The sequence below is a fragment of the Tiliqua scincoides genome, chromosome 2 (genome assembly GCF_035046505.1).
Source record: "Tiliqua scincoides isolate rTilSci1 chromosome 2, rTilSci1.hap2, whole genome shotgun sequence".
NCBI lineage: Eukaryota > Metazoa > Chordata > Lepidosauria > Squamata > Scincidae > Tiliqua > Tiliqua scincoides.
Window position 1 is genome coordinate 251,813,875 of NC_089822.1, and position 10,578 is coordinate 251,824,452.

General features: G+C 45.3%; 1 pseudogene; it reads left to right on the top strand.

Annotated features, from left to right (window-relative positions):
* The first annotated feature begins 783 nt into the window (after positions 1 to 783).
* On the top strand, positions 784 to 906 carry LOC136642314 (5S ribosomal RNA; annotated as a pseudogene).
* Positions 907 to 10,578: the final 9,672 nt, after the last annotated feature.

Here is a 10,578-nt window from a genome sequence, read left to right on the forward strand (position 1 = left end):
TACAAAGGTTGAAATTTATTTGGGTTACATATTTATGGCTAGTCTCTGTATTGTGGTTCTGTGTATGCCAGCAGAACTGTGAGAGACAGCACTAAAGCAAGACATTGGACACCTGAAAGACAGCTGAACAGCTACCTTTGAAGACTACAGCCAGGTACAAATCAGGCAATTCCCATATGCAACAGTAAAACAACAACAACAACAGTATTTTATATACCGCCTTTCTTTTATCATCAGATTTTTCCTCTGACTTTAATTCAAGGTGGTTTACATAGGAGAGCTTTTCTAAATCTCCTAAGGGATTTTTACAATACAATAAGTTCTACTATTTCATAGAACGTCTTCATTCCAGATGGATTCCTTCTCAGTCTGGTATCTTTCTGGCTATGTTTTCCTCCCATGCTTAGCTGATGGCAACTCCTCTCTCTCACCAAGGGTGGTCATCTCTGATCACCAGCTGAAATGCAACACCTCTCTCTCACCAAAGGTGCTCACCAGCTGGGATGACTCAGCTCATCAGCAGCATTGCCCACAGTTCTCGGATACTTCCAGTTGCATCAAACTTGTGTCCCCAGGCAGATGTTTCTTCAGGCAGAGGCAGCAGCTCTCCCACTCAACCAGACCTCCTGCCCACATATGACACAATGGGAAAATTTGTATTATAATGGCTATTAAATCTGTACAGGAGGAGGCTGGTGTTTAGGAATTCTGTGTTGTGGCCTGTATGATCCATGATGCTGTTCCCAGCATCAGACAGATCACATCTGCCTGCGAGATTACACTGTCTGTAGTGACAACTGTTATCCTGCACATGCCTGATCTCGTCTGATCTCAGAAGCTAAGCAGGGTCAGGCCTGGTTAGTACTTGGATGGGAGACCACCTGGGAATACTGGGTGCTGTAGGTTTATACCATAGTCTTTCGAGACTGAAGGTTGCCAACCAACCAACAGTGACCCCACTGGACAGTCTCAGGGCCAGAAAAAGATCCATTGCAGTGCAGGGTACGGTGCTAGAACGTCTGCTGTGGACAGACAGTTAGACAAGAGTTTGTTTAACATGCCAAAATGTGCTATGTGAGAAAGTGTATTAGGAACACAGAAACTGCCAGACTGATTTACCATAATGGTCCTTTCAGTTTAAGACTGGAATATTCCAGGGAGGCTCACATATCAGGCAAGACAGAGCTCTATTGATTGTCCCCAGCATCTATTATCAAAGGCAGAATCCTGCTTCTGAACATAAGAACATAAGAACAGCCCCACTGGATCAGGCCATAGGCCCATCTAGTCCAGCTTCCTGTATCTCACAGCGGCCCACCAAATGCCCCAAGGAGCACACCAGATAACAAGAGACCTTGTTCTGGTGCCCTCCCTTGCATCTGGCATTCTGACATAACCCATTTCTAAAATCAGGAGGTTGCGCATACATATCATGGCTTGTACCTCGTAATGGATTTTTCCTCCAGAAACTTGTCCAATCCCCTTTTAAAGGCGTCCAGGTCAGATGCCATCACCACATCCTGTGGCAAAGAGTTCCACAGACCAACCACACACTGAGTAAAGAAATATTTTCTTTTGTCTGTTCTAACTCTCCCAACACTCAATTTTAGTGGATGTCCCCTGGTTCTGGTGTTATGTGAGCATGTAAAGAGCATCTCCCTATCCACTCTGTCCATCCCCTGCATAATTTTGTATGTCTCAATCATGTCCCCCCTCAAGCGTCTCTTTTCTAGGCTGAAGAGGCCCAAACGCCGTAGCCTTTCCTCGTAAAGAAGGTGCCCCAGCCCAGTAATCATCTTAGTTGCTCTCTTTTGCACCTTTTCCATTTCCACGATGTCTTTTTTGAGATGCGGCGACCAGAACTGGACACAATACTCCCGGTGTGGCCTTACCATCAATTTGTACAACGGCATTATAATATTAGCCGTTTTGTTCTCAATACCTTTCCTAATGTTCCCAACATGGCTTGGCTTCTGACACTGAGCTGTCATTGGCAGACCTATGTATAACCTATTTCCTTTTTTAACCCATTTATGCACTTGCAACAATTACAGGAGTGACTCTGGAGCAGCATCTTGAAGCTAATGATCAGAGCAGAATTGCAAATAAAGCTTGCACTGAACCTGCCCAAAGCTTTCTAGATCAGCTTTAAAGACTAGTGAGTGGGTGTTTACTGTAGGAGGTGTGAATGAAAAGTCGCCTTTGTGGTTGATTGTGGGTGCTCTTTGAAGAGCTGTAAAGGGAATAGAAGTACATGCGTGCAAATAGTAAAGTGACTTGAAAAAGGTGACAGATACAACAATATTTTCATGCATAGTGTTTTGAAACAGCCCTGGATACTGAAAATTATCAAAATGGTGTGAAGGAGCGGAGGGGGGGGGCCACAGGAAAGAGTGAAAATGAAAATGGTCATCCAGCATTTGCTATTTTCTTCCCCAATGTCCACATGTTTCTTCATAGTGATAGCTTCTAAGGAGCCATATTGCATGCTGAAGCAGCCACAGCCAGCCTTTTTCTGCAGCCCATCTGAGAATAGAAACTTCTGTTGGGTCTTTGCTCGGTCCTCCTGCACCCCAAAATATAATCCCTTTGATTAGAGGTTTCTCTCACCCTGGCCAGATGCTTAAGAGTAGCATTAAGGTTCCAATCCAAGAAAACTTATTTGGGATTAAGGCCCCCTGAACTCAGTGGGGCTTCCTTCCAAGTAGACATGTATAGGATGTGGTTCAAACACATAGAAGTAGAAATAGAAGTCATTTTTGGAAACAAAGGAAGTTGACAATATGAAGCCGGCAAGAGCATAAGGGAAATTCTGAAAGGTGGTCAAGTGTTTGACTTCAGAGGCTGCATTTCCTGTGGGTCTTGCCTTTGCCTTCTGAAAGTGGGCAGTGAGGCTTCCCACGCACGGCTGAGTGTGCTTTTCAGAAAGCAGTTTCTTTTTTCATTGTATCACTAAAGAGGAGTTCCATCGGTAAGGAAATCAACCCCAAAAATATCTTACCTGGTGGAGGGCAAGGACGGTTATATCTGGTCACAGAAAACACAAGCTTTCAACTTGTTTAAATAAATCAGGGCTGGTTTATTTCAACAGCTTTCTCCATCCTATTTGAAAAGAAGTCCTCAAAAGCCTGTATAAATTCCAACCACTTGTTCATTCCAACAGTTTGGGGGCCGTGTGCACATACACAACACGTATTCAAAAGAGGAGGTTCACTTTCCTGTGCATCTAGTTTACAGATACAGCTGCTGTGTTTTATGGGGGTGAGAGAGCGACGTATTTCCACTCATCTGCATTTGATAATTTGTACTAAACTCTATTAACTAAAAGAAATGGGGCTGAATTAAAAGGAAAATAATTCTTCCTGTCAGAACTAATTGCCTTCCTATAAGACCCTCTAGTTCAGAAATCTACCACACAGTCTCACAAACAGGACATGATGGTATCATCCTTCCTTTGTTGTTAACCGCTGTAATCTAGCTTTTGGTAATCATTACCAAAATTACCAGTAAAATAATTCTCCATATAGCATCTATAGAGTTAGTGTAGCAGTCAAGTCTACTCACAAATTATTTTGGCAGCTTGGTTGCCACTGAGGTCCACGTGTTCCACTGGATGACTTGTGATACAATGATGCCCATGTGGGTTCAGTTAATTTTAATTTGGCTGTGCTCATATAGGTGCCACAATGGTCCATTGGTGTGCCATGGGAATATGGGGGAAGGTCATTTATTAGTAGAGCCATTGGAGGATGTGAGCCCCCCACTGGCAGAGCAGTGTACCTTATCAATTGCAAAAAAACAACAACCAAAAACCATATGGTGTGCCTTCACAATTTTAGCACCTTCTCATTGTGATGTGAGTTGGAAAAGGTTGAAAATCTCTGGTTTAGCATCTGTGTGGCACCTGTGGATGGTGTGAAGCACTTCAAAAATATTGTCTTGATGTTCGTACAACAGCCAGCAAACTGAGTGTTATTGCTGAAATATGACTGTATTGTTGCTGAAGGGGCTGCCAGTGTCCTTCAAAACAGAGCACCAGTGACTCACTGTAGTGCGCAGGTGAAGTGTCTGCTGTTGACAGCTGGTAAAGAAAAAGAAAAGCATTTGCTCAGGCTCCCAACCAGGGGCAGATTGCTCTTTCTTCCCCCACAGGTCAGTCTATTCATGAAGCACAGTGAAGCAGCCTGTTCAGGAAGCCAGCTGAGGAGAGGGGGAGTGGTAAACTGGCTGAAGGTGCCCTGCCTGCTGTAGCCACCAGCCTGCTGCCTGCTCTCCCTGCTGGCCATGCTGCTGCAATCCTCTCCCCACTTGTTCTTCTTCACACAAGGGAAGTGAGCAAGAAGAGGATCACAGCAGTGGTGCTCTCCTTTCTCCTTCAGCCCTGTCACTGTGGTCTTCTTCTCACTCATTTCCCTGGGAGGAAACAGATAAAGTGGGAAGAACATAAGAACTGCCCCACAGGATCAGGCCATAGGCCCATCTAGTCCAGCTTCCTGTATCTCACAGCGGCCCACCAAATGCCCCAGGGAGCACACCAGACAACAAGAGACCTGCATCCTGGTGCCCTCCCTTGCATCTGGCATTCTGACATAGCCCATTTCTAAAATCAGGAGGTGGCACATACACATCATGGCTTGAAACCCGTAATGGGTTTTTCCTCCAGAAACTTGTCCAGTCCCCTTTTAAAGGCATCCAGGCCAGATGCCGTCACCACATCCTGCGGCAAGGAGTTCCACAGACCAACCACACGCTGAGTAAAGAAATATTTTCTTTTGTCTGTCCTAACTCTCCCAACACTCAATTTTAGTGGATGTCCCCTGGTTCTGGTGTTATGTGAGAGTGTAAAGAGCATCTATCTATCCACTCTATCCTTCCCATGCATAATTTTGTATGTCTCAATCATGTCCTCCCTCAGGCATCTCTTTTCTAGGCTGAAGAGGCCCAAATGTGGTAGCCTTTCCTCATAAGGAAAGTAATCCCAGTAATCATTTTAGTTGCTCTCTTCTGCACCTTTTCCTGTTATTATTTCCACTATGTCCTTTTTGAGATGTGGTGACTTGAACTGGACGCAATACTCCAGGTGTGGCCTCACCATCAATTTGTACAACGGCATTATAATATTAGCCGTTTTGTTCTCAATACCTTTTCTAATGATCCCAAGCATAGAATTGGCCTTCTTCACTGCCGCCGCACATTGGGTCGACACTTTCATCGACCTGTCCACCACCACCCCAAGATCTCTCTCCTGATCTGTTACAGACAGCTCAGAACCCATCAGCCTATATGTAAAGTTTTGATTTTTTGCCCCAATGTGCATGACTTTAAACTTACTTACATTGAAACGCATCTGCCATTTTGCTGCCCATTTTGCCAGTCTGGAGAGATCCTTCTGGAACTCCTCACAATCATTTCTGGTCTTCACCACTCGGAAAAGATTGGTGTCATCTGCAAACATAGCCACCTCACTGCTCAACCCTGTCTCCATTTCATTTATGAAGAGATTGAAAAGCACCGGTCCCAGGACAGATCCTTGGAGCACACCGCTTTTCACCTCTCTCTATTGTGAAAATTGCCCATTGACACCCACTCTGTTTCCTGGTCTTCAAACAGGTCTCAATCCATGAGAGGACATGTCCTCTAATTCCCTGACTGTGAAGTTTTCTCAGCAGCTTTTGGTGAGGGACCGTGTCAAACGCCTTCTGAAAGTCCAGATATATAATGTCCACAGGTTCTCCTGCATCCACATGCCTGTTGACCTTTCCAAAGAATTCTAAAAGGTTTGTGAGGCAAGACTTACCCTTACAGAAGCCATGCTGATTCTCCCTCAGCAAGGCTTGTTTGTTGATGTATTTTGAGATTCTATCTTTGATGAGGCATTCCACCATCTTACCTGGTATAGATGTTAGGCTGACTGGCCTATAGTTTCCCGGGTCCCCACTTTTTCCCTTTTTAAAAATCAGTGTGACATTTGCTATCTTCCAGTCCTCTGGCACCGTGGCCGTTTTGAGGGTCAAGTTGCATATTTTAGACAAGAGATCAGCAACTTTGTTCTTCAATTCATTGATAACTCGAGTGGATGCCATCAGGGCCCAGTGACTTATTGATCTTTAATTTATCAATGAGGTCTGAAACATCTTCTCTTTTAACCTCTATCTGACTTAATTCCTTGGTCAGGAGGGGCCGTTCAGGCAGAGGTATCTGCCCGAGGTATCTGCCCGAGGTCTTCTGCCGTGAAGACAGATGCAAAGAACTCATTTAATTTCTCTGTCATCTCCAAGTCTCCTTTTATCTCCCCTTTCCTTCCCTCACCATCCAGAGGGTCAATCACTTCTCTGGCAGGTTTCCTGCTTCTAACATATTTGAAGAAGCTTTTATTATTCCCCTGAATGTTGCTGGCTGTGTGTTCCTCATAGTCTCTCTTGGCCTCCCGTATCACCTTCTTACATTTCTTTTGCCACAGTTTATGTTCCTTTTTATTCTCATCATTAGGGCAAGACTTGCATTTACGGAAGGAAGCTTCCTTGTCCTTTATGGCCTTCTAACTTGGCTCGTTAGCCAGGCGGGCACCCTCCTGGACTTAGTCGAGCCCTTCCTCCTTTGCAGTATACACTTCTGCTGGGCCTCTATTACTGTTGTTTTAAGCAGCCTCCATGCACTCTGGAGAGATTGGACTCTTTTTACCTTCCCTTTCAACCTCCTTCTAACCAGCCTCCTCATTTGAGGGAAGTCCGCTCGTCGGAAGTCAAGGGTTTTTGTAACAGATTTTACTGGTATTCTTCCTTCGATGTGCATGTCAAAACGGATCACAGCATGATCACTCTTCCCCAATGGCTCAGTAACATTGACATCTCTAACCAGGTCCTGAGTACTGCACAATATTAAATCCAGAGTCACTTGTCCTCTGGTGGGCTCCATGACTAGCTGCTCTAAGGCACAGTCATTTAGCATGTCAAAAAATCTGGTTTCCTTTTTGTGACCAGAACACAAATTGACCCAGTGAATGTGAGGATAATTGAAGTCCCCCTTGATTACAACCCTGTCCCTCCTTGACACTTCCCTGATCTGTTTCCTCATTTCAAGGTCACCTTCCAGTTTCTGGTCTGGAGGACGATAGTACGCCCCCAGTATTACATAGCTCCTCAGGTCTGGTAATTTAACCCAAAGAGATTCTATGGTGGAGTTGGACCTGCCTTCAATCTCTACTTTGCTGGATTCTATCCCATCCTTAACATAAACGGCCACCCCACCTCCAACATGCCCCTTTCTGTCCCTCCTGTAGAGTTTATAGCCCGGGATTGCAGTATCCCACTGATTTTCCGCTTTCCACCAGGTTTCTGTTACACCCACTATATCAAAGTTTTCTCTAGTCACCAAACATTCCAGTTCTCCCATCTTTGCTCGGAGACTTTGGGCATTTGTACATGGAATGCCCCAGGATGGGCTGCTTATTAGCTCCTTTATCCCTGCATCCTCTCATTGTGCAAAACCATCTATCACATCCCATCATGCTACCATTCCCAATTTCTTCTCCTACTCTGTATTGACCTTGTTGTTTCCTAACCTCCCCATCCTCGTCCCATAGGGATGAGGAGTCCCAAACCAGATGCCCCTCGGCTGCTGTCGGCCTTCCCCCAGGGATCAGTTTAAAAGCTGCTCTGTCACCTTTTTAATGTTATGTACCAGCAGTCTGGTTCCATTCTGGTTCAAGTGAAGCCCGTCCCTCTTGTACAGGCCCCGCTTGTCCCAAAACGTTCCCCAGTGCCTAACAAATCTAAATCCCTCCTCCCTACGCCACCATCTCATCCACGCATCGAGACCCCTAATCTCCGCCTGCCTAGCTGGCTCTGCGCGTGGAACAGGTAGCACTTCCGAGAACGCTACCTTTGAGAAGATCCTAATGGTGAAGAAGAAGATTGTAGTGGTGTGATGGAGCCGTCCTTTATCCACAACTGAAATTGGCCCCCTTGTGGTGAGAAAGATAACTTTCTCAATAGAACCTGGCTGTAGTTAGGCAATGGGAGCCTGGTTTGTGGCTCTAGCAGGGTGCTGGCTGGGATGGAATTTGGCAGCACCTTGCTCATAATTTGATTACTCAGCCCTCAGTGACCCACCTAACTCTCAACCTCTTCTATTAGTTAGTGCATAATCTGAAGGGGGGAAAAGTTATTGTGATCTACAAGCTCTGTTTGTATTTAGCCAGTTCCTGGTTGCCTGCTGAACCTATTTGACAATTGTCAGGTGTTTATCTTAATATGAAGTCTGACTTCAGGATTGGGAAAGATATTAGAACAAATTATAAAACATACAGTCTGCAAACATCTGGATAACAACTTGGTAATTAATAGAAGCCAACATGGATTTGAAAAAAATACGTAGATCTTGCCAGACAAATCTCATCTCCCTTTATGATGGGGTTACTAGTTTCCTGCATAGCGGGAATGCTGTGAATGTAATTTATCTTGAGTATAGCCAGCCAGCCAGTGGTGGGCCTGGAGGGGGGCAGGGGGATAAATGCCTCAAGCGCCACATCCGCGCAGCGCTGCAGATTGCATGGGAAACCTTCTGAGGCTTCCAACATGGTCTTAAACTGTACTTCTGGTTTCCCAGAAGTACTGTTTAAGACTGCCGGGAAGCCTCAGAAGGCTTTCCAAGTTATCTTTGTGTTATGCAAGGCTCTGTTGCACTAGCTAAGTAGGGGGGCAGTGTGGTGTGGGGGGGGCATCGCGGACCTTTGCGATGGGGTGTGTCAAGGGGCAGGTCCATTACTGCAGCTAGCCCACCCACCTTCCCATATCCTATAGCAGGGGTGCCCAAACCCCAGCCCTGGGGCCACTTGCGGTCCTCAAGGACTCCCAATCCAGCCCTCAGGGAGCCCCAAGTCTCCAATGAGCCTCTGGCCCTCTGGAGACTTGCTGGAGCCCACGCTGGTCTGATGCAACTGCTCTCAGTGTGATGGTCAACTGTTTGACCTCTAGCATGAGCTGTGGGACGAGGGCTCCCTCCACTGCTTGTTGTTTCACATCTGTGATGCAGCAGCAGCAGCAAAGGAAAGGCTGGCCTTGCTTTGTGCAAGGCCTGTTATAGGCGTTGAGCTACTGCAAGACCTTCTTTCATTCATATAAGTTCCATCTCTAATATATTCACTTTATGTAAATTTATTCAAATTTGAAATGTAAATTAATCCTTTTTTTCCTCCCCCTCCCACGCAGTGCCAGAGAGATGATGTGCCCCCCCCCCCAAAAAGTTTGGACACCCCTGCCCTATAGCACTGATTCTTTCACCTTTATCTTCAAGGTCCTCATTATCCCTACTAGGCTGCAGCTGTGGGCCACACGTGTGGCAAGCCACAGTTTTAACCCTATACTGACACAAGGTGCCACTGCTGACACCATACCCTATTTCCTCAGGGGAGTCTTGTGCAATTCCACTTCAGGGGGCTTCATTAAATTTCAGTTCTCTTGCCGAGCAGTGTTAGAAGTAGCATAAAGAGGCTTAAGAAGTAGGGCTATGCTATAAACTACATTACCCACCTCATATTTAGAAGGGTTTAGCTTGGAATTGGACAAGAAATGGTCCTTTTATTTTTAAAATATTGTGGGAGGGGGGGCTTGATCTAGGCTGGGAATGTGGTGCCCAGCAAGGGCAATGGCAGTTTAGCAGTCTCCAAATAATTGTGCTGAACCCCTCAGTGCTGGAAACACCAAAATGGAAACCACTGAGAAACATTCTATTTATACAATCCAGTGTTTATTTACTTGTTTGTGATATGATATATTCTCTGTCTGTTGCTGTTTCTCTGGCTGGTGGTTAAGTGCCATGTAGCCCTCCTCATCTTCCATGTGGACAGATACTCTTACTTTTGATGACCCTACAGATGAAATTCCCCTGTAGTGGAAAAACGATTGATGGAAGCAGAGCCCTTCTGTGAGCCTCAGCCCTGCAGGAGAGGCAGCACTGACCATTTCTTGGAGGCAAAGGAAGAGGACCACAGAGGAGGAAATGGCTTCTGGATACCTCTCAGCACCTCTGCGATGCACTTGATGACAGGAGATTGCCAACAGCTTTTGTTTCTAAAAATGGTGCTGAGGGAAAGGCACAGTGCACATCCTCAGAGATTTGTTTGTTTAAAAAAAAGTTTATTTTTCAAAAGTAAAAGCCAATTCAATTCTTTCATCCTTTGCACAAGAATCACACACACCTGTGACTGCTATTTGGGGGGAGGGGTTAAATATCAAGTATATCGGGGTGAAGCATGTTCTTAACAGGCAATTTGACCCTGAATTGACACTTTCATAGCAAATCCCCTATGACCCCAAGATCTCTTTTCTGGTGAGTTATCACCAGTTCAGACCATATTAAGTGCCTATATGAAGCTCTTGCCCCAAATGCATTACTTTACACTTCCTTTCCTTTCCTACCCTCTGTCCTTGAATGGCTGGATGAACTAGACATTGATATTTGATCTAGTTTAATTGTTATATGCCATACGCTAAATAAATCAATCCTCGCCAACTGATGGAAAAGACAGATAGATACAATCAAGAAACTTTGTATGATCAAACCCTTATTTACCTTGTC